A 24795-nucleotide genomic window follows, 5' to 3' on the forward strand; every position below is an offset into this window, starting at 1 on the left:
TGGAACCCAGGGCCATAAGCATGCTAGGCAATCATTGTGCCTCTGAGATAAACCCCTAGCCCACTTCCCCAAGTTTTAAGATGGCAGCTTAGATATTTTCAAGTTGAGAATCAAAAACCTTTCCAGAAAGTTCTAGACAGCTTTTGGTAACAGTAATGAGTCATTCTTGCTGAGAACACAGATAGCTTGCATCTTGCACTTCTTGTCTAAAGAGGTTTAACACACACAAAGTTGTATTTCCTGGCACTGTATGCCCTAGTCACAAGCCACAAAATTTTGCAACAAGACTGTTCATTAGCATCCTTCAATATTGCACACCTTTGCTATGCGTGGTGTGTGTGTTGTATGTGATGGGGCTGCACCTCGGCTTCCTGGTTGGCCCTGCGTTTGTGTAGGTACCACTCTTTGTAACTTTTGTGAAGATGCAGGCCTTCATATTTAATGTCTCACTTCAAAATGAAACAGTTTGCTCACTTGCATGTTAATAAATGGACAATAGAGGGGGAAAGAAATATTGGATTCTGTTTGGCTGGAAGAGGTACAGAATTTCCGTTACGTCTTCTACAGGTACCTTGCAAACTAAAAGCCTCCTGGGATTGCCTGGTGAGGTTCTCACTACCACGAGTTTTAAGGCAGGTTGATTGACATTTACAGTTGGGTTTGCTGTGATGAAGTACAGGGACGTTGCCAGCATAGATTCTCATTGGCCAGAGAAGAGGGTCTAAATTTTTTTCATTTCATGAAAAATTTCTCTTCTGAGTTGGGGCTTCACATTTGGTTGTTTTGAATAAACATGGTACTGTTCAGAGTGTACCATTTATCCTTTCACCAGGTCAAGAATCTAAGCAGTTTATGGTCTACTTAAGATGGCGCTGGAAATGTGGATATCACAACTGAAGAGAAGGGAGTAGATTTGAAACTGAAAACCATTAGGGAGCTATAATGGAGTTAGGTGAATTGTTACACATCTTAATTTTAAAATTCTGTTTTTTGTCTTGTGAATTTTCCTCCAAAGAACATCTTTTAGAATTACAATACTATTTTCACTGCCCTTTGCTTCTTTCTGCCTTTGGAACTAAACCTCAGGCCTGTAACTCACTTGGGGGCTCCAGTTTTTCTGAGGGCCTTAGCTCATGTGCCATTTCCTTTGGAAAGCCTTCCTGCTCTGTTGGAGGTAGATATCTGTCCATCTGTCCCTCTCTCCTCTTCATCCTTGCTCCTGTCACCAGGCACAGCACATCATACCATCATCAAGTGTATATTTGTCTGACTCCTAAAAGAAGAGTCTCCTGGAGGCTGGGCCTCTGCCAATCTACTCCTGCATCTCAGCCCTGATACCTGGACTGGGCCACAGTGAGCACACACTCCTTTTCTTTTTCTAACTGCAAGAGTGAGCACAGGGAGTAGGTCATCATTTGAGGAAGTGTCTGGAAACGGTAAGAATGTTAAGGAAGGCCCATTGTGTGGGAGCGTGTTTTATTCTTCCTGTATGGATCGCGAAGGCAAGGGCTTTGGGAGACGGGGGCACTCTGTGACTCCTCAAGCAGTTACTTGCTTTTTCCTGTTTTCCCGAGGCACATAAGCTTTGCAAGCTTTTCTCCTGCTTCTCGTCTCTTTCTGTCATTCCTGTTTAGTCTTCCTTCCTTATATGAAGCACTGTTTGGGGCTTACTATATGCAGAATTCATGGAAACCCATCTGATTAGTCAGATTTCTAGGGCCAGACTGGCGAAGTGAGATGTCTTGCATTAGGCCACAATTTAAATTACTGTTTTCCTGGCTGTGCCCCACAGAACATCCCTTTCTTTTATTTAAAAAATTATTTATTATAATTTATACATATGTTTTCATTTTACACATAATTCTTCACAGTCACATTGGCGATTTAACTTTACCGTTGCTTTAGGATAAGTGACAAAATCAACAACACCAACGTCAAATCCAAACATTTCTTCACATGTGCAGACACTACCCCTCACATTGAAGTGGTTTCTGAACTCCAGGCTCCTCCGTGAGTTTTCCCAGAATAATGGCAGGGAAGATTGTAGCTTCCTTTAAATGCATCCTTGTTCACAGACTACAATAATACATATATAAAATTTTATTGATTACTATGTAGTTCCTAGAGGAAGAAAATAGAAATGAAATGGTTTGTAACTTCTAATTTGTCAGAAATGCAATTGCCAATAATAATGATAAAACACAACTTTGCTACTATTTACTGAGCACTTACTATGTGGCAACCACCTTTGGTTAAGGAGGACAATAATTCTTTTGGTCAGACAGTGCTGTTATGCTGAAGAAACAGGCTTAGAAAGTAAAGGAACTTGCCTAGTGGCCAGCAGTTATCAAGTGTTAGACTCAGAATGTTCACCTGTAAGCTTCTAACAGCTGTGTGTCAAAGAGTCCAGCCCTTCCCTGCCACATTTAATGAGGGATTTTAGAAAGTAGTAATACTAGCAATCCATTATTGAATGTCAGGTAATATACTAATGTACACTTTCAACCCGTATGACAATACCAAGAAGAAATAATTGTATCTGCATTTTGTAGGTAAAGCTGAGGCATGTGGAAATGAAAAAATTTAAAATCCCAAAGCTATTAGATAGCGAAGCCCAATTCATGATTATATCTCCGTTCCTGCTGTTATTCTAGAGTGCGTTCAGACAGGGTAGAATATATGAGGTCTGGAAACCAGGTTACATCCCTGAGAAAACTGGGTGTGTGTTATGGTTTGGATATGAAGTGTCCCTCAAAAGCTCCTGCATTAGTGCAGGAATATTCAGAGGTGAAATGATTGGACTATGGGAGCTGTAACCTCATCAGTCCATCCTAGTTTGAGTGGACTAACTGGGTGGTAACCATAGGCAGGTGGGGCGTGGCTGAAGGAAGAGGGTCCCTGGGGACCTTCTCCACTCTGCTTCTTGGCTGCCATAAGGTGGGCAGCGCTCCTCTACCACACCCTTCTGCCATGATGTTCTGCCTCACCCCCTTGGGCCTGAAGCAATGGAGACTGCCCACCACGTACTAAATCTCTGAAACCACAAGTCAAAATAAACTTTTTCTCCTCTAAGTTATTTTTTTCTTTTTTTAGTTGTTGATGGACCTTTATTTTATTTATTTATATGTGGTGCTGAGAATCGAACCCAGTGCCTCACGCATGCTAGGCATGTGCTCTTCCACTGAGCCACACCCCCAGCCACTCTAAGTTATTCTTGTCAGGTATTTTGGTCATAGAAATTTGTTAACTGAAACAGTATGTTCAGCTTGTCAGTGGTTGAGGGGAAGAAAAGGTCTTCAAATATCTTCTGTCAGGTAGAAGAAGGATCAGACATTTTGTTTTGCTCCAAAAGGTACAAGTGTCTCCTGTATGTCCTTCTCTTTCTGCCCTCTTGGAACCTTAGGAGGCTGTTGGGAACAGGACTCTAAAAGGCAAATTCGTCCGGAAAGCGTGTGCAAGGCCATTTTTGCTGGCTCTAAGTGGGATTTCCAGGACGAAACGGAGCACGCAACACTTCTTAAAATTGAAGGCATTTGTGCCAGAGATGAAGCAATTGTACTCGGGCAAGAGATGTGCTTATGTGTACAAAGCAAAAGATAGCACCCTGACTACTGGTGGCCAACCAGACAAAACCAGAGTAGTCTGGGGAAAGGTCACTCCTCATGCCCGTGGAAACAACAGCTCAACTCTGGTCAAATTCCAAAGCAAGGTTCCTGCTAAGGCTATTGGACACAGAGTTCATGTGATGCTAGGCCCCTCAAGGATTTAAACTAATGAAAATAAATAAAAATTGATTTGCATTTTATAAAAAAATGTGTCTTATAAATGTAGGCAATCTAGATTCTGAAATTGCAATAGCAGTTGCTTGCTTCTAGGAATTTTATTTATTTAAAAATAGAAATTGAATATATAATTCAAAGTTAGGACAAACCAAATCTGAATTCAGTTCAAGCCCCCAGACACCACCTGCTACATGTGCCATCTATTGTATCAGAATGAACGATGCCTTCAGAATATCAGAAGGGGGGCCTCAGGTCAGTTCAGAATCCGCCAGATTGAAAATAAAAGCCATCTTTTAGTTTTCGTCCATCTAGGAATAGGGTGTCTGTTGTTCTGAAGGAAGATGAGGTCACTGAAGGTGTAGCAGGACTTAGTGTTCAGAGCCTCCACAAAGCAGAGAAACCTGGGCAAGTCACCTAATGTTCCTGTCGCAACACCGTGGAGATGGGGTGAGGGAGAGTGGACTGCTACACAGGAAGTGCTTGGCACTCTGTGACCTGGTGAGAAGTGACACACCCATGGGGATGGGGACCAGCAGAGAATCAAGAGACCCAGAGTTAGCTAGTGGCCTCTGATCATGGTGCAGCAGCTGCTGTTAACCAGGCAGGGGAGCATTTGAAGACAGACAAGGCAAGGTCTGCAGGTGCCAGGAAAAGTGGACAGGTGATTTCATAATATATACTTTGGCATGGTCTAATGTTGACTTCAGGCAAGAAAAACGCCAGGTGGAGCTTCTCCTCCTTTTTTTTTTTTTCCTTTGGAGAATAACTGTGGGTGCTCTTGCACCTGTGAAGAAATGGATACAAAAAGATTTTTTTTTTTCTGCTTAGAAGGACATTGAGGCACTTGGTTTCTCATGGTCTCTAAGATTGCACAGTCCCAGTCTCAGAGGTGCTGGGACAGGTGGCTTTTTGATTAATTCCACTTCTGAACACAGAACTAGATTAAGTATGAGTAACTGACTCCTCCCCCTTCCTTTTCTCCCTGTTTCTCTTCTTCCCTCTCCCACTCTTCCTTCCTCACTTCCTTTCTGTCAGTAAATACTTGCTGAGCACCTTTTGCATCCCAAGTACTTGCTAGGTGCTGGGAATCCAGTGCTGTACAGAACAGATATGATTTCTGCCTTCTTAGGGATTACAAACTCTAATCACAATTTTAAAAATTTTAATTACGAATTGAGATGTGCATAGAAGATGCATCAAGAAATTATAGCAGAGAGGTTGGTTTAGATGGATTCAAGGGAAGGATTCTGTGAAGGTATAACACAGCAAATTAGTCTGAAGATCATGTGACCTAGAGTGAGAACTGGCAAACTGGTTCAAAGGCTAAATCTGACCGCCGCCAGTTTCTGTGTGAAACAGAGCCACGTCACTTGCCTGGGTATTCTTGGGTTGCTTTTGCCAGCCAAAGGCAGATCTGAATAGCTGTGACAGAGGCTGTGTGGCCTGCAGTGCCTAGCATACTTACTGTTTTTCTTCTCTCAGAAAAATCTTGCTGACCTCAGCCCTTTTTGAGACAGGTTTTACAAAGTTGCCAGGGCTGGCCTCAAACTTGTGATCCTCCTGCCTCAGCCTCCCAGTCACCAGGATTACAAGTGTGCACCACCTTGCCTGGAATCAGACTATTTTGGATTCAGATCATGACTCTATCACTTAGGGGCTGTGTTATTTATTGTCATTACTTCTCAGATCCTTGTCAGTAAGACAGAGACACTCATACTGCCTGTCCCATATAACCATTGTGAAATTACATGAGATTAACCTAAGGAAGGGATTTAGCATGACTGACATACAGTAAACAATATATACTCATCTTTAGTATTTCGATACAGAACTGTTTTTATCAAATAACCCATCGGTTTTGTAAGTCTTCCATAAACCATGTTCATTATTTTGTTTCACTATCAATCCTAATCTAACAATTTTTTTTCTTTGCAAATTCTCAAGATACACAAAAGCGTTGACTTGTAAGTCAGTATTTTATAAGCTTTTGAAGGTGATTTGGTAATATTTTGAAAATTGAGCATGTTCATGAATTAATCGTTTCCCTCTGGAAGTCTGAGGGGCTTGCCTCCTGGGTCTCCCCTCCGTCCCCCGTGATTGCTCTCAGGGACTCTTCTGACTCAGCTCCCATCTGCTCCCGACAGCCCAAGGTTTCTGCGTCCTCAAATGCCAAGCTGGGCCTGCCTGCCCCTCATCGTTGCCTCTGCCCACAGCCCTGACCTGTGTTCGTCTTACCAGTTCCAGCCCATCCGGCACCGCACTCTCTGTTCGTGGCAGGGACTACTCTTCCATCTTTTCTTCCTTTCTCTTCCTTTGCTATCCACAGTCTTTGCGTTGACCCGACAGCTTTTCCCCATTTCCTTCCCTCCATTCGTTTCTCTGTGAAGTTTGGGCCTTGGCTTCAGACTCCTCTTTGCCCTGCAGAAGTGCAGGGGCTGATGGATGCGATTCTAAAGCCCCGAGGCAGCAGGGGCGAGGGTGGGGGCTGCCTGCCTCGCACCCCCTTGTTGGCTGTCCCCTTCCCTGTTCCAGACCTGGTTCCCTGCTGAGCGATGCCCATCTCATCATGCTGTTCATGTAACTGGCGCCCAGGCCTTCCCTTAAAATGCCTATTTGGTGACCAGCCGTCACTCAGCAGCAGTCTGGTGGCATTGCGGAGCACACCAGCAAACCACAGCGTGTGAGCTTGGCTCATGGCACCATGAAGGTCAGCACCTGCCAGGTCAAGAAAACAAAAATCGGAACAGCTAACACAGAAATCAGGTGGTGGCGTTGTCTTACTCAGCTTTTTCCGCTGCTGTGACTAAATGACTCGACCAGCCCAATTGTGGAGGAAGAAAAGTGTATTTGAGGGTTTCAGAGGTCTTAGGCCATAGAAGGCTGGCTCCATTCCTTGGGGCTCCAGGTGAGGCAGAACATCATGGTGGAAGGGCATGGCAGAGGGAAGCAGCTGAAATCATCAAGAAACAGAGAGAGAGAGAGAGAGAGAGAGAGAGAGAGAGAGAGAGAGAGAGAGACTCTACTCTCTAGATACCCCCAATTCCCACCTCCTCCAGCCACACCGTACCACTTCAGTTAATCCCATCAGGGATTAATTCACTGATTGAGTTAAGACTCTTAAAACCCAATCATTTCTCCTCTGAACCTTCCTGCATCATCTCATATGTGAGCTTTTGGGGGACACCTCATATCCAAACCATAACAGGCCTATACTCTGCTTCTGCTTCTGGATTGCTTTGGGGTTTTTCCATAGACTGCATAGTTGTGGGGAAATAGAAATCAAACTGATATTCTCTGAACCCAGTGATACAGCAAGCCAAGGCATTGAATGATCCTGCCAGAGCTGGAAAGTGCCTTAGAGACTGTGGACTTTGTTGCCATCATTTCGTAGAAGGTCACATGGAGGGAGAGAGGCACTGACAGATGTGAGCTGGCTGATCACATACTTGTAGCAGCAGAGTTTCAATGAGCCAAATGATTTTTTGAGTTTAATGTTGTTCCCTTCCTTTAAATGATTTTTAAACATATATTTTTATAAAACATATATATTTACAAATATGCTGATATTTGAATACATATATGTGTGCACAAACACGTGCATATATACACCGTAATTTTATGTAAAGGTATAGCTTGGATCATATCATGAGTGCTAGTCTGTCTTTGCCTTCTCTCTCCTCCATTCCCTGAATCCCTCCATAAACAGCATTAAGAACCCTGTATGTATCTTCCCATATCTTTTTTCAGATACATAAATACATGGTAGGGTTTTCCTGGTCACTGTTTGAAACAATAGGACCCCGTGATACACGTTTTTCTGCATTTTGCTTTTCCCCCTCACGACCTCATGGAAATTCCTCCAAGGCCACTGGCTTCATTCTAGTTCATTTACGAGCAGATTCATCCCGGGGTCTGCACTCTGCAGTGGTCAGTTCTCCTGTCGGGGCCTTCACTTTCTTTCTCACTTTGCCTCTATAATCCATGATGAAATATGTCCTCGTGTTCTTATTTCTGTGAGACAGTGTCCAGGAAGTGGGGTTGCTGGGTAAATGCATTTATAATTTAATAGATGTTGCCAGATTAATTTCCAGGTGGACTGTCCAGTGTCACATTTCCACCATGTGTGATTGTATGAGAGCACACTTCTAGCTGCATCCTTCCTGGAAAGAGGTCTTTTGGCTCTTTATTTGTTCTGACAAGATGACGACATGGCCTTTCTCTGATGCTGGTCTGAGCAAGTTATCCAATATTGATCAGCGCTTGGATTTACTTTTTGAGAATTGTCCATGGGTGTTCTTGATCCATTTCCATTTTCATTTGTTCACTCTTTCCCTTGTTCTTTTTCTTTGGTAAGAGCTCTGTGAAAACTTACGTATTAACCCTTTTATATATCTCCATTAGAGACATTATGTTGTGTGTGTGTGTTGGGGGTTGAACCCATAGCCTCATGCATGCTGGACTAATATTCTACCACTAAGCCACATCCCTGGCCCAATTAAAGACTTTTAAAACATCATCATCTTTTATCTGTTACCAGCACTGATTATGTTATTATCAGCCTTTAAATTATGATGCATTTTGCCATGCAAGGATGTCTGATTTTTATATAGCCACATATGTCCATCTTTTCCCTTATGACTTTTGGATTTCCTGCCTTTGGTAAGAAGATTTCCCATAATCCTAAATTATATGTGTAATTTCCTCATTTTTTGGAAGTCTTTATATTGCTATTTTTTGAACATTGAAGCCTCTAGTCTGTGTGGAAATCATGTTTATTTATGTTGTATGTCAGTGATCTAACATGTTCCCTTGATGGATAACAGTTGTGCTAGTACTGTTTATGAAATAATCTGACCTTCCCACTGATGATAAAAATGACATATACATCTGTGCACGTATTTATATTATATTATATATATATAATATTATATTATCTAGGTATTTTCTTCTCCATTGGTCCATTTGTTAATTCCCATGTCGATGAAATTTTGATTTGTAGTAGATCACAGATTTTTGTTGTATATTTGTTTACCTGATAAGAAAATTTCCCCCTTACAGTTCATTCATATTATACTTGACATTCATATTATTTCTTGACTTTTTTCATAAATAGGTTCTTATGTGGAACTTCCATTCATTGTTGTTAATTAGCCCCTAATGCCTGCTGGGATTCTAATCACCACCACATTAATTTATGAATTATTCTAGAAAATATCATTGAACTATTACATGTCATATTCCACGGGCGAGCTTAAGAATTCATTTCGGAGACCAGTTCCACGCCTTTGGGGCTGGACTTGGCCTCATCCCGTGTGCTCTCCCTCCTGTGCTGAGCTCTAGGCTGCCGTTGGGACAGAGTGGATGGAAGCCAGGAAGGGAAGTGCTGGTAGCTGTTGAGAACCAAGGGCCAGGCTCTGCTCTGAGACCTTCCCTCACAACCTGTCACCTTAAACAAGATGCCACTTGCAGAAGTGTCCTCAACTGTAGCCCAAGAAATGAAGGTCACACACGGGGGAGCCTGCCGATGTCGGGCCTCTTCCTGTTCTCACGTGCGACAGACACATAGCCAGGTAGAGATGGTGTCTTCCAAATGATGTACCCGAGATGAATTTCACCTTGTAAACCCGCACTATTTACGTATCAGCACTTCCTATCACCAGTACTGATTACAGGTCTGCAGTAATCGATACACCATCACGCTTATTAACGTGTCAGAGCTGCCCTGTTACAGGAAAGTGGTCAGACAGGAGAAGTCCATTCTAGCTCTACGACTCCATGGGTCTCCCCTCATCATAGAAATACCACTAGAAGCTGGGAGTACCCAAGAGGCACTTATAACAAACCCGCCATCATAGGAAACACACGCGTCCATCCAAAAGCTCTGACAACTTCTGACACAAGAATTGAGGATTTGTTTTTATTTTCTCTTTCTCTATTTTGCCATAAGGGAATCAAATCATTGGGCCAATTCTTTCAAATAATTCCATGAAGTAAGTTAATTACATCATGTGATTCAAGTCTGCAGCCTCTACGGGAATTGTCCACAAGTACAGGGGCACCTAAATTCATCAAACGTTTTAGTTTTTTTTATTTTTTTCTTTTTGGCCGAGGGTAGGAGCTGGGTGAACAGTTTCTTGCTATAAATATACCAGGTTGTTGTGAGGCTGTATCCTGTTTGGAAATGATCTCATCTAATGTGTCTGTTGGTGGTTGGCAATTGTCGGCCACACTGAGCAGGAATATTATGCTATGGTGTTGTTGTTAGAGAGTCTCAAATCCAGAGCTGCAGGATTCCTCACTGCCCATAAGGTAGAGTGTGAGTGAGATGGAATTGTCAAGGGGCTTAAGCTTGAACTAGTGTTCATCTGTGCAGGGACTTGTCACAAGCCACTTGATTTCTTATTTTTGTGTATTACTCTAACCCTGGGATCGTTCTAGGAGATGAACTGTGCCTTGTGTATAATGATGATCAGAGAAAAAGTCAGTTCTCTCCCTTCCTTATTGACCTAGAACAGATCCTCTTGGTAATCACGCTGTTTGAACCTGACCAGGTGAGCAGGGACATGCTCTCTTTCATTGCCTTCCTGCTTTGTCTGCCTCTGAAACCACGGGCTGTGGTGTGTTCAGTCAGGCAGCCACTTGGACACGTGCAGAGTCCAAACTGAAATCTAAGTATATGAGGCACACCAGATTCTGAAGACTTATTACTAAAAAGGATGTAAAATATTTCATTAATAATTTGTATACTGATCGATTACATATTTTGGGTATTTGGGGTTAAATGCAATATAGAATTAAAATTAATTTACCTATTTTCATTTTTTGATGTGGCTACTATTAAATTTAAAATTGCAAACACGGCTTTCATCGTATTTCTACTGAACGGCATAAATAGAGTCACTTTGCCCTTCCATTTCTCCTTCTATTACCCTGAGGAAGGTCTTTACATACAGATGAGGAGGAGGAGGAGGAGAAGGAGGAGCTGGGGGTTGAAGCCAGGGGCACTTTACCACTGAGCTATGTCTCAGTCCTTCTTAAGTTTTTAATTTTGAGACAGGGCCTTGCTGAGTTGCTGAAGCTGACCTCAAACGAGATCCTCCTGCCTCAGCCTCCCAAGTCGCTGGAATTACAGACATGAGCCACTGTGCCCGGCTTACAACTAAGTCTAGATTATTTTAGGCAGCTCAGAGAATGAAGTGTGTGCCCAGGTACTTTTGTACATGTGTGTGTCAGGGTGGGGGCCGGGAGAAGGTCCCATGTGAAGCATAAGAGGCAGAGGAAGAGAGAAGAAGCAAGTCGTTGGGGCCACTTGGGCTGAGCTTCCACCCACCTTCGCTTCAAGTAAGGAAGAGGATAGCCCAGCACAAATCAGCACCTGGGAGGGCAGATTTACTTAACATGGGATGAATCACGAGTACATGGGGCTCAGCTGAATTCCAAAGTAAATACACATAAAGCTTCCATAACTTTAGCACAGAAGCAAACAGGAAATTTTAAGATTCATTGCCATTGCTTTCCTCAGTTAACAAGAACAATCAAACACTGACCTGCATTCCAACTGATAGTCCTGATCGGGTCAAAGGGTATATGATGTATTTTGTTCTGCAGCCCTTTATGAAAGAGAAATTTCTGGTTAAGGTAGAATTTCTTAAATGGCCATTGACTTTATATGTAAAAATCCCAAACTAATATGGTACTTTTTCTGATAAATCATGATGTTCTGGTTAAATGTTAAAAAGAATTATCAGGATTTCATCTCACTCCAGTCAGAATAGCAATTATCAAAAATGCAAACAATAATAAGTGTGAGGGTGTGGGGGAAAAGGTACACTCACACATTGCTGGTGGGACTGCAGATTGGTGCAACCACTTTGGAAAGCAGTATGGAGAGTACTAAGAAAACTTGGATGGACCCACCATTTGACCCAGCTATCCCACTCCTCAATTTACACCCAAAGGACTTAAAAACAGCATACTACAGTGACACAGCCACATCAATGATTATAGCAGCTCAACTCACAATAGGTAAATGATAGAATCAACCTAGGTGCCCTTCAACAGATGAATGGATAAAGAAAATGTGGTGCATGTACACAATGGAATATTACTCAGCCTTCAAGGAGAATGAAATTATGGCTTTTACAGGTAAATGGTTGAACTGGAGAATATCATGCTAAGTGGAATAAGCCAATCCCATAAAACCAAAGGCCATATGTTTTCTCTGATAAGCAGATGCTGATCCATAGTGGGGGTGGTAAGGAAGAATGAAGGAACTTTGGATTATGCAGAGGGGAGTGAGGGGAAGGGGGGATGTTGGGGATGGGAAGGAGAGCAGAATGAGACAGACATTATTACCCTATATACAAGTATGAAAAATTTATACGAAGAATATCAGGTAGAGATTCTACTTTTTCAAAGGAAAAAAAAAAAAAAAAAGATATTTTAGAGACCAAGGCCATGTAACCATTTTAGTTAAAGATTTCATGTTTTATTTGTCAGTTTTACTACAGTCTTGTTATGGATCATGAAATGGCAATGCTGAATATTTGCAGTATTTTATTAGCTTAGTTACATAGCCCACGTGGTAAGCCCAGGGATGTCACACCAACAGGAACTGTTGCTCAGGAAAATCAGAGGGCAGAGAGACTCTGGACAAACACTGCCCAGTAGAAGATAAGGAAAGACACTCATGTCATTTAATATTTTCTTATCATTACATGGATCACTTTGTGCAGCTCAGAGAAAGATGAGTATTTGGGAGAGAGAGAGAAGGCTGGATGGCAAGAAAAGGTTACTCTGGCCTTGAAGCGGGAACTATCTGCCCCGGAGCTGGGATACTGTCATGGAAAGCACTATCTGAAGGTTAATAACACAAGCTGTTCTTCAAGATGGTCATAGAAGTAACTATTTCACAGCTGAAAAGGGAGAACCGCCATCAGCATGTCATTTGAAATGAGAAAATTAGGCCCAGAGAAGCAGAGTAACTCACCTCAAACCCCACAGCAAATGTCAGGAGTAGAAATAGCACCCAGTTGTGATTTTCACTGGACCCTGGGCTGTTACCTATAGGGCCAGCCCTTGTCCTCGAGGACATGACTGTGTGATGGGACACAAGTTCATCCAGGCATGTCATGGGTGACCTCCCCACTTTCCAATGCATGTGCTTGTGTGCTGTCCCCACCGTGGCTGAGTTTGGGTGGGAAGCAGAAGATAGTAGTCACACTTGCAAGGACCTTTGGGACAAGTCCCAGGCTACTCTAGGATGTGGGATTTTTTTTCCATCCAATTTTCAAAAGCAAAACACACAGGAAGGAGGCGGTGGAGTTCTGAGTAAACCACACTGAACAGTTTCTGTCAGGTGGAGAGGAAAAGATTGAGCTCTTCCATTGAAATCACATGGAAACCCCTGGTGGAGTGAATGAGGAGCTGGGCTCACACTCGGGAGAGAAACTGCCCTTTACTCAAGACATGCACCTCGTAAGGCTGACTTATCCATGCACATGCGCCCTGAGGGTTGGGGCCGAGGAGCAGGCTGTGGGCTGGCAGCTGCCCTGCCCGTGGGAGCGCTCTCAGGTTCTAAGAGGCAACTGTCCCAGTGGCGTTTTGGCTCTGGAGAGGCAAATATCACCCATGGTCATGTGAGGATAAGTTAAAAAAGTTTCATTAAATCAGCATGGATCTTCCAAAAGATAACTAATAGCATAACATTTACAAGCTTCAAGCCACAAAAACAAAATCCCCCATAACTCGCTTTTCATTTCTTATGTATTTCCTTTCAATCCCTGCTCACATGGGTGTGCATGTCACATAATCAGCACGGATATGTCATTGCATAATGTCATGGCAATTAAAATCATCCCAAACTACTTTTCCATGATATGATATTTCTCTAACTCATCACATGTTATTTTAGTGACAGCGTAATATTCCATTCAGTAACCCTATCTTGTTTTGCTTAAATTTGTTGTTAACTAAGTTACTAAATGGGATGCGTCGTGGCCTTTTCTGAGAATAGCTGTGAATGCTTTGAGTTTCATGATAAAATCACGTTGTTGATCCTAAGTGTAAAACCACATGAATTGAATCCCTTAGTGAAACAACACATGCTGATACACAGTCACAGGCCTTCAATCACCCCAGCAGTGAAATGCTTTCCAAGTATTTTTTGGTCTGAAGCAATTATGCAAAATTGTTGCACATTGCGGACTTCGCTAACACAGAGATTAAAAAGTGCTCCATTGGCAGTACTGCTCCTTCTTGTACTAGGGCAGGAATGTAGACACAGTTTTTATTAGTTCATGACTTCTTGGGCCTCCATTAAAAAAAAAAAAAAAAAAAGATGATCTGGTCTCTAAGAACCTGAGCACTAAATTGTGACTGCCCCTCAAAACCTAAGGAGGGATTGTGTAATCTGCCAACTTCCTCACCTCCCTGATCAGGATAGGTGATGGCTCTCCAGGAGTCTGCAGCCGCCATCCCTACTTCTTACAGAGAGAACGGAGCACAGTTGATTTAATTTTTTTGGTCTTTGGGAAAAAGTTACAAATAAAGAAAGTGAGATATATTACCCTAGACAATAGACTGCTGGAGTTAAGAAGTTTAAAGTCAGGTTAGCTCCTTTTAAAAGTGGAGTCTATATCAGATAAGAAATTTATTTCTGATTATTTTTATCCTTATTTGACAAACTAATAAAATTAGTTTTTTGACATGACCATAAGCAATGACATGTACTTCTTCGTTTTTAGTTTTCCCCTTTTCCTACCTACAATGATCACCTCCGGTTTATCTGTCTCAGGAAATTGCTGCATGAATCAAATGAGATTATGTAAACTGTGCAATCTTCTGACAAGTTCAAGGTTGATGCTGTTGTCCACCATTGGTGGCGATGATGAGTGGAAGATCCTCAGAGAGCATCATTGGACAGTGCTGTACTCTGTGGGCACCATGTGCTAACACGTATGGAGAAGGGATGCCAGTTTGTGCCAGTGATTTGTTCTCTGATGTAAAACCTGGCCAGGTCACTTTATCATCTGTTTTGACTTGTAGAAAGTATGCTGTCATGGGTGTGGGTAAGACCAAGGGGTTGTGGGTTCAGAAGGTAAAGTCAGCCATGGAACCAGTCAGGAAGAAATTCCCTAATACTTCTGTGTGTCAGTGACACTATACATTTGGAAGTTTCCATTTCCAGGAATAAAAGAAAACGCTCTCAAAAATGAAGGACCAGTCTGTGACTAGAAGACGCGTCTTCCCCGTTTGAAAACTCAGGCCTGGTTTCACTGTGCCCAGGTTGTGTGGTGCAGTCTTGCCTGCAGGGTAAGCCACACCACTCCTGCAATTGTCCCTGAGAGGCGCATGATTCAGTTTCTGTGGTCTGAGCTGAAAGAGAACTGAGTGTGTGTGTGTCCACAGCTGCCTGTTAAACTTTACGTGGTAGATGCTTGCAACTCACATTTTAAACAGAGAATTGGATAGTTTTCTGAAGTTTCTGAGTGTAGTCTTTTTTCTCTTCTCCTGAGTACATCTCGGTTGCATCTCCACAGATAGCTACTGGAGGATTGGGAGAGAGTTCTCCACTCACTGACTTAGACTACAAATCTACTCAGATAAAGCCACGTATATTTATTTGTCCTGGGCAGATAGGAAATAACTGATGGTGTCATTATCCCGATGGCCTGATTCTGCCCAGCTAGCTAGGCACGAAGGGCCACAGATTATCTAAGGCCCACGGAAGGCTGGAATGAATCACAGCTTCAGGCACCGGGCATTTTCCTGGTATTCAGAACGAAGCAAATGATGACGATAGCCTTATTTTTTGGAAGAAACAGGAGCATGTCTCGTTTTTATTTCTTTAAGGCTTTGGAAAAAAAAACACGATAAAGGGAACTAGGATCATTTGTGCTAGAGAAAAGGGTGTCGCGTTCAAGATATAGACCATAGAGCCACTGAGTATCCCAAAAGGGAAACTGAGACCAACCAGGGTCGCAGCTGAGATTGATGTCTGGTGATGGGGCTTCGGGGGAGGAGGGCGGCTCTCCTCCGTTGGCAGATCTCTGGTTGTTGGGAATGGTGTGCGAACTGCTGAAAAAGGTCGACTCTTTACCCACATATTTTTTTAATAAAGTTCATCATAATATTATTTTTAAACATGGCTTTGAATTAGGTACAAGGGTTTGTTTGTGTTAAGTAGGTGGAAATTGAAAAAAGGGACTTTTCCTAACCTTAACCTGTTAATGGGGAAGCAAGGTCTTCCAAGACCCTAAGCATTCCAAGGCCCAGTCTTCTACTGTATCTCTTCTGTGAGGTTATTTTTCTCTAGTGGGGTCTTTAAACCACCTGCAACAGCAGCACCTGGAGAGCTTGCTGGGTTGCAGATTCTTGGGCCCCATCCCAGACCTGCTGAACCAGAATCTCTGGGGCAAGATGGAGAATGGAATTAGCAATAAGCACTATGGGGGTTTCCGGTGCTTGGAACCACTCCCTAAGGCTGGGCAGAGGAGGGCTTTCAGTGCGTCCCTAGACCTGCAGCCTCAGCCTTCCTGGAGCTTGTTAGAAAGGCTGACTCTTGGGCCCAGCCCCTGGCCCACTGAGTCACTCTGGGGCTGGGGCTGAGCCTAGGGGATTTGGAGGCTCACCAAGGTCCGAGACACATTGGATAGAGCGCATCAGTTCCCTTGGGGAACTCTTTATAACAGTATGGAAGAGACTCATCGACAGTCTGATTCATTTGGTTTTGTTTGTAACCATGAAATTTCAGATTAAAAGGAGCTTCATAGAAGATTTAATCCACTACTCCCTCTGGTGTTTTAATCCCCGCCCCTTCCTCCCTCCCTGCCTCCCTACCCACCCTCTCTCCTTCTTTCCTTCTTCCCTCCTTCCTTTCTTCTTTGATTAATAAATGCAGCATACCAGGGATTGTACAGTGGTGAACACAAACAGCAGCCCCATCTTCTCTCGAAGCTTGCAGTCGAAGGGAAAAGCGTATTTTTCGTGATTATAGTAATTGTAAAATTATAATTGCTGTAAGCTCCGTGATGGGGGCCATGGGGGGCCATGACAACGTATAATAAAAGAATCTGAGCAAGTCTGTGCACTTTCTACAAGGTTACTTGGCTCCAATGGAGCCCTGTGAAGGGAATGTTTAACACCTTATTGGAACCTCTTTCACTTAAAAAAAAAAAAAAAAGAAGATAAACCTAAATATTAGAAAATTTTCCCCGTATCGAGTTGAAATCTGCCACACTTTGTTCAGACTCTAGCATCTGAACCTACATGGGGCCAACCCGCTGCTCTTGACCATCCAGATCTCCTCATAGATGGAGACCTCCTCTTTCTGCCTCTTTTCTTTCCAAGGCTGTAAGATTCCTCCTAAATTAGTATGTAAATTAGTAAGGGAGGGAGGGAGGAAGGAAGGAGACAGAAAGGAAGGGAGGAAAAAACTCCAACTTTCTCCTATATTTTAAAATATTTGTAAAATATCCTGGTGCTAGCAAAAGCCACAGGCATGGAGCAATAACTCAGGAGAGTGAATCTCAGAATCCTTCTGTGACTCTCCTTACCAGCCACGTTTCCGAGACCCAGCCTCCCCTGCTTTGTGGACACTTGTAATATGTACCTCCAACCTGCACTGATCTCACAGTTACATGAAACCCCGGGGTCTGGGTTTTATTTTTTCTTCAAAATTTGTAACTTTATTCATTCAATGTACTCATCAACCTTTTGCTGCATATCTACTATGTGTTGGGCACATATTGTTCATTATTGTGGTTGTGCTTTTAAATTAAGTGCTACATTTATCTATATTATACTTCATTTTGAATCCTGATTCTGTAATCCAGTAATAGTGAGGAAATTGATGCTAAATACCTTATATTGGTGTGATGTGGTGGCACATACCCGTAATCCTAGCTACTTGGGAGGCTGAGGATGATTGCAAATTCAAGGTCAGCCTGGGCAATTTAATGAGACCTCACCTCAAAATAAAATAGAAAGAAATCATTCAGCCTTTGTTTTTTTTTGGCATTGGTTTATTTCACTTAGCATGATATTTTCCAACTCCATTCATTTACCTGCAGATGCCATAATTTTATTCTTCTTTATGGTTGAATAATATTCCATTGCATATACATACCACAGTTTCTTTATCCATTCATCTGCTGAAGGGGCATCTAGGTTGGTTCCACACTCTAGCTATTGTGAATTGAGCTGCTATAAACATTGATGTGGCTGTGTCACTGTACCATGCTGCTTTTAAGTCCTTTGGGTATAGGACAATGAGTGGGATAGCTGGGTCAAATGGTGGTTCTATTTCAAGTTTTCTAAGGAATCTCCATACTGCTACCCAGAGTGGCTGCACCAATTTGCAACCCCACCAGCAATGTATGAGTGTGCCTTTTCCCCCACATCCTCTCCAACAACTATTGTTGCTTGTATTCTTAATAATAGCCACTCTAATTGGGGTGAGATGAAATCTTAGGATAGTTTTGATTTGCATTTCTCTTATTACTAGAGATGTTGAACATTTTTTTGTGTATCTGTTGATTGCTTATAGATATCAGAGAATGATTTCTCTGATAAGTGGATGATGATACATAATGCGGGGGAGGGGACAGGGAAGAATGGAGGAAGGATGGATTGTGTAGAGGGAAATTAGGGGTGGGGAGGGGGCGGGGGGAAGGAAAGATAATAGAACAAGACAAACATCATTACCCTATGTACATGTATGATTACACACATGGTGTGACTGTACTTTTGTACAACCAGAGAAACAAAAGTTGTACCCCATTTGTGTACAATGAATCAAAAAATAATAATAATATTAAGAATATAAAATCAAAAGGACTGAGCATGTAGCTATGTGGTAGAGCACCAACCTAGCATGTGTGAAGCCCTGGGTTTAATCCCCAGTAGCCCCCCAAAAAAACTTACATATATATATTTTTTTGCTTTGTAAATACCTAACTTCATTACTGATATACAGTAGCAGGTAAATAATATTTGATAACTATAAGAGACACATCTGCATATATCAGATAAATGTAGCTGTAGCTCCTTTTCCAAATAATTGAAAATGTTTTAGGGGAAGTGTCCTACGTCAGTAGCCTCAGCCATTTAACCAACTGCCATCCCTTGGGTTGTATTTTGCTGTTTGCATTATCGGCCAATCTAAACTTCTTCAGCAAGTCAATCAAAATCATGAAAGCATCGATAATTGCCTGGCAAAAAGTCTAGACACAGGATGTCCCCACCACCCTTCTAATCTGCCAATCTGGGACAGTTAGAGGAAACGAGGCCAATCTGTCTTCACTTACTCAGTCATCGCCACTTCCTTTTCTCTGTTGACAAACAGGCTTTTAATTTTTATTGACAAGTCAAGAATTTATGAGATGACTGCTTTGGGCTGGGTGACGCATGTGGTCGTTTTCTGCGTGTTTAACATGTTCTTTCAAAACAAAACCTTCACTCGCAATGCTTTTCTTCTCTTTGTTCGAGGTACCTTTTGTCTCCCACAGGGGAATTCTTGTAACGTGGTATTTTCACCTAGAGCAAACCCACTGTAACTCACCCTCCGGTCCCCGTGTCCCCACGAGGTGGACGTGTTTTCTTGGCATGCTCCTCCACTGTGGCTGGCAGGTCTGTGTGCGCTGACACAAATACTATATAGACAATAGATTAATATTTTACTCAAAGACTTTACAAAGTACTGTTCAGAACCTCTGGAAATTTACCAGCTTCTTCTCAGCACCTGGGGATAGTTCTCATAGAAGTTACCATTTATAATGTAGTTTAAAAAAAAAAAAAAAAAACCTGCTTAGCGTGGTCATGGATAAATAGGTTTTTAAATATAAATTAAAATGTTTATTACCATTTCATTAGAATGGACACCATTCATTATTAATTTCAGGGAGGGGTTTTCATTTGTTTTATTTTTAGTAATGTCGTGTCACATCTGTCTGGCCCTCAGTGGACTCACTTGTAAAGCGAGGAGTTTGGACCAGAGAGTCCCAACTCTGTGATCAACATCTGGAATTAGGCGATTCTAAACTTTGAGAAGGAAAGTCCCTTTTAAAATGACTTTCATGCTCACTTTGGCAGCACATGCACTAAAATTGGAACAGTACAGAGAAGATCAGCATGGCCCCTGCACAAGGGTGACAGGCACATTCGTGAAGCGTTCCATATTTTTATGCCCAAAGAAATTCCGGGCCCAAAGTTAAGTGCTATGTATTAGCTGCTGTTATTGTGCACATACTTCTTTCTTTTTTAAAAGCAAATAAGAATAATGAAGCCAAGAAGCTCCTCAAGACTCTAAAAAATAATATTATAAGAACCACTGCTTTATTTAAATTTGACTGGTGGTTGCAATTTTCAATAAACCATTTAGAAACATAAATAAACAAGCAAATAAATTAATAAAATGACTTTAAAAATTAAACCACAACACATACACACACAGAAGTGCAGGTGACATCTGAAGAAGGTTGAATTGCATAATGTCAACTTCATGGCTGTGCTCTTGTTCTGCAGGGAGGAGACTGGGTAAAGAGTATGTGGGATAGCTCTGAATTACTTTTAACAATCGCATATGAATCTAAAATTATCTCAAAAGGTTCTCTAACGTTAAACTGGAAGTGAGCAGATTTGGAGTTGAGTGAACCTTGCTTGACCACATTCTAACTTAAGCTGTTAACTAAACTATTTGTGTATTCCTGCAACTCTGTGGAGATGTTACTTCCTATCTAACAGGATTGTTGGGATCGTGAGACACATGGTTCCTGCTGCATGGCAGGGACTTCCTCAGTGTTGGTCGCCTTCCCCTGTATGCCTTCTCTTTGGATCTGGAGAAGAAATGGGGTCACGCAGCCTCCATGCAGCTCCCCCAGGAAGGGCTCTGTACAACCTGAAGCCAAAGACGGTTTAGATGTGTACATCAGTGAGAAGAAGCCGTACAGGGTAGTGAGTCATGCTGTTACATAACTGTCACGAATCACCAGGCGGATCAGCTAACATGGCTTGGCACAGTTTACCAATAAAATAAAATAACAAGGCAGCTTCCAAACCTGGTCCTGACACAGCAGCCAGAGTCGCAATCTACAGTGATTCCCCGGGCCTGGGAGCTCTGGCGTTTCGGTTGACTCAGACATGTTATAAATCTGTATGAGTGGAAAAAACCAAAAGTGATGCCTCTCTGGCTGGCCCCTTGGATAACTGTCCCCAAGAGACCTAGAGAAGCTTTCCTTCCCTTGCAAAGTCCTTAATCATGTCTCCCAAATATGAGTTTTCCATGCAGTGGCATAGCTGAGGAAACGGGGAGAGACAAAGGAGAACGTGCATTCCTAGACATTTCTCCATCCTGGGATGTGACTGTTGTGTGAATGGCCAAAATGTGTCTCCCACATGTCTCCCAAAGTACTTACAGTTTCCCAGGGCTCGGTCTATGCCCTGATCTGGGGAATGTTTTATCCGTGATTAGTGACAGAGACAGAGAAGGCAAACGTATCTCGGTATCTAATGATAACCTAGGTGAAAGAAGGTTAGAGGATAGAATTGCAATTTTTAAATGATTTTGGCAGGCTTTGGCTGACTGGGCTGAGCACACAAAGTTGTCATTTGATGGGAATAATGTTAAAATCTATCCCGCAAAGCCAAAAGCAGAAGTGCAAGTTAGGAGAGGCTTAGATTGGCAAGAGTTTTATATGAAAAGGGTGTAAGGATTTTATTGGACTACAGGAAACATATGAGTCAACAATATGTCATACTAAAGAAGAGGTTAGAGATCAAAGAAAGGAAAATAATCTTTCTGCTTTTCCTAATTTGCACTAGTCAGATAGTATCCAGCAACATGGAGTCAGTTCTAGGGGCTAAGTTTAAAAAGATGTTGATAAATTAGAATGTATCACTGAGAGAAGGAAGGAAAAGCAAGGGCCAAACTTTAAAGATCCAAAAGATATGTTGTTTTTAAAGAATGGTTGAAGGAGCCAGGCACAGTGGTGCATGCCTGTAATCCCAGCGGTTGGGGAGGCTGAGGCAGGAGGATTGCGAGTTCAAAGCCAGCAAAAGCAAGGTGCTAAGAGACTCAGAGAGACCCTGCCTAGAAATAAAATACAAAACAGGGCTGGGGATGTGGCTCAGTGGTCAAATGCCCCTGAGTTCAATCCCCAGCACCACCACCCCCCCCAAAAAAAAAGAAAGAATGGTTGAAGGAAAAGAAATAGAATTACCACATTCAAGAGGAATAAACTTGTCCATTTTGCTCTGAAAGTAAGAAGTGGGATTAATGGGACAGAGAGTTCATGGAAACATATTTTGGCTTAATAGAAGGAAAAAATTTCAAATAATTAGAGTAGTTCTGTGAAAGGAAGAGCTATTTCATGAAATTGTGAGCTTTCTGTCATTGAAAATATTCAAGCCAAGGCCAAATGAGTGTTTGGAATTCTGAAGGATCCCAGTGTGGAAGGGGAGCTTGGGGGAGGTGACCTTTAAGATCACTCCCAACTCCCATAGTCCGTGATTTAAGTTAGTGTGAATGCCAAGGCTGCTTATGACACACCAGAGCCACTTTTTCAACTCTTGGCTCCAATACTGACCAGCTGTGTGACCTTCAGCTAAGAAATTAACCATTTTTTGTCCCAGCTTCCTCATCCATAAAATGAAGGAGCAGAGTTTAATGATGTCTAAGTTGCTCCGCAGGACATCTGTCTTCTTGAACAGTCTCATAATTACAGCATGCTAGTCTGATAGCTGCCATTTATTTTTCTAAGTCTGCTTATAAGGAGGAGACCTCAAAATCAAAACCTATTCTTGATTCTGGGGGCTGCTGAACTAAACTCTCAATTTGCTTGTTGGCAAGAGAGTGTGATTATGAACCTGAAATTTTCCCTCGAGATCTGCAGGAGGAAGTTGATCAAATAACTGATAATCTGGTTTCTCTCAAACACCTGTACATTCTGATCGAGTTCAGCAATGCCTTTGCAAACAACTTAAGAGAAATGAAGGTCATATTACCATTGCAGTATAGTTCTGCCTTTTGCAAAGCAAACCTTTGTTCTTTATTTACTTAATGACCTGGCAATTGCCATTGAGCTTTGTGTAAAGCCATTAGAATAGATACTCATAAAGCAACTTAGTGACGGATTTGTTCTAAAAGTTTTGTATGGATAGATTTATTTAATTGACTTATAAGCTGAAAAGCTAATGATAAATCAATAGATTAGATCCTTTTTCCCTTTAGGGAAAACTAGTTAAGATCTAGTTTTAACTATGAAGAACTAGTTTTAATGGTGAAGAGCAGGCAATCTCAGGCTTCATTGCTCAGTGACTGTGATTTCTTTTGTGGTCCATCTGATTACTTATGTTAGGGTGCCTCACTTCCACCTCTATTACATTCTTGCTCTCCCTCTGTTTCTTCTTTGACTTCTCTCCGATGCCCACGTCATTGTCTCCAAATCCCATTCCTTCAGTTATTTTTTCCAGTCTCTTCAGCCACCCAGCCGTCCATGTGAGTGTCATTGTTTGCTTTGATACAGACACAGAAGGGAATGCACAGGATTGACAATATATCCTCCAGTTACTGAGGTCAGCAGGGAAAGAAAGAAGAAAAGTTATGCTTCTTGAAAGGACATGAAGAATTCAAAACTTCATTCCTTGGCCAGGGATTATGGCCATGCTTACTGCATCCAAATACAGTACCACATTTTCTTCCATCTCTTTGTTTCCTTAGGATGGAAATAAAAACAGCTGTTAAAAATAAGAGCACATGAGTCAATCAGGAATTCCAACGTAGTAATTACAGTTTCCATCTCATTCGGTCAAGTCCCTCCCAGTGTACTGAGCCCCTATCAATCCCCTAGTGGGGAGAACACTACCAATGGTGTTGTGTATTTTATAGCAAGACCTTAATTTTCATTTTCTAAACCTCTGAGGTTAAACACTAAATCAGTTGCCAAGCCAAGAAAAATAACAAGGAAGAAAATACTTCAACTCGAAAACTTGGGACATGCCCATTTTCTGATTTTCGATTTTGATGAAATCTTTGTGTTGATATTAGAAATGTCATTTTCCTAGTTCACATTTTTGAAGTTAGAACATCTGGACTTCGTGGTATCCTCTGAAGAACTTTTCCTGAACCCTTGTAGAGGCTGTGCTCTGGAGTGCATTTTCTCTTTTCCAAGTTCCTGAGACATAAGACCTAGTAAGCTGATCTCAAAAGAGTTACCCACAACTTATTAACTGGTTGTCACCTTTTAGAGAAGATAGATTTTCTTTTAGTTCTGCCCAGATGCCCCATCAGCCAGTTCGCTCTGGACTGAGTAGTCCTGCGGTCTAAAACTAGTAAGGTCCCCCAATGAATCAGTACCTTCAACTGACCAATTTCACCTTTCCTGGTAAGTGCAGATTAGATGCTGCTGGCAAGAGAACTTTGTGTGTGCCCTGTGGTGAGAGAGGCAGGAAACTTGTCCCTTTCCCTCACTTCCTTCCCCCTTTCAGAAATTCGATTTACTTACTGTGTGGCCAGACCTTTTCTTTTCTTTTTCTCTTTTTGGTGATGGGGATTAAACCAGGGCCTCATCCATTCTGAGCACTCACTGTACCACTGAGCTACACTTCAACCCTGGTTAGATTATTTTAAAAGTTTGTTTTCCTGCTAAGATTTCTACAACTGTTATCACTGTGTCCTCCAGTGATAGTCTTCTGTGTTGGAAGGGAAGACCCTGGCATGCATGGTGCAATTTGTAAAATTCTAAGATGGACATTTAGCCCCAGCTCCCTCTGTCACATCTAAAATCCTGCCATTGGATATTGCTTTCTTGGTGGCGGGATTACTTCTCAGGTGTAACACCACTGACAGTCCAGTATTTTTGGAAGGAAGCACCCATAAATCTAGTATGTGGAGCAGTGTAGCATATTGGTCAGAAGGAAGCCCAAAGTCAGTCACCCTGACTCTGCCACTTATTAGCTGTAGGACCTTGGGTCATTAATTCATCTTTCTGTGCTTTGGGTCTCTTCATCTATAAAA

At 42.1% G+C, this 24795-nt stretch overlaps 1 protein-coding gene across 1 annotated transcript in view; it reads left to right on the top strand.

Annotated features, from left to right (window-relative positions):
- Window positions 1-24795, top strand: part of NIBAN1 (niban apoptosis regulator 1) — a 137985-nt gene that overhangs the window by 81905 nt on the left and 31285 nt on the right. The gene's annotated exons all lie outside the window — the stretch shown is intronic.

Source organism: Sciurus vulgaris (assembly GCF_902686455.1).
Source record: "Sciurus vulgaris genome assembly, chromosome: 12".
NCBI lineage: Eukaryota > Metazoa > Chordata > Mammalia > Rodentia > Sciuridae > Sciurus > Sciurus vulgaris.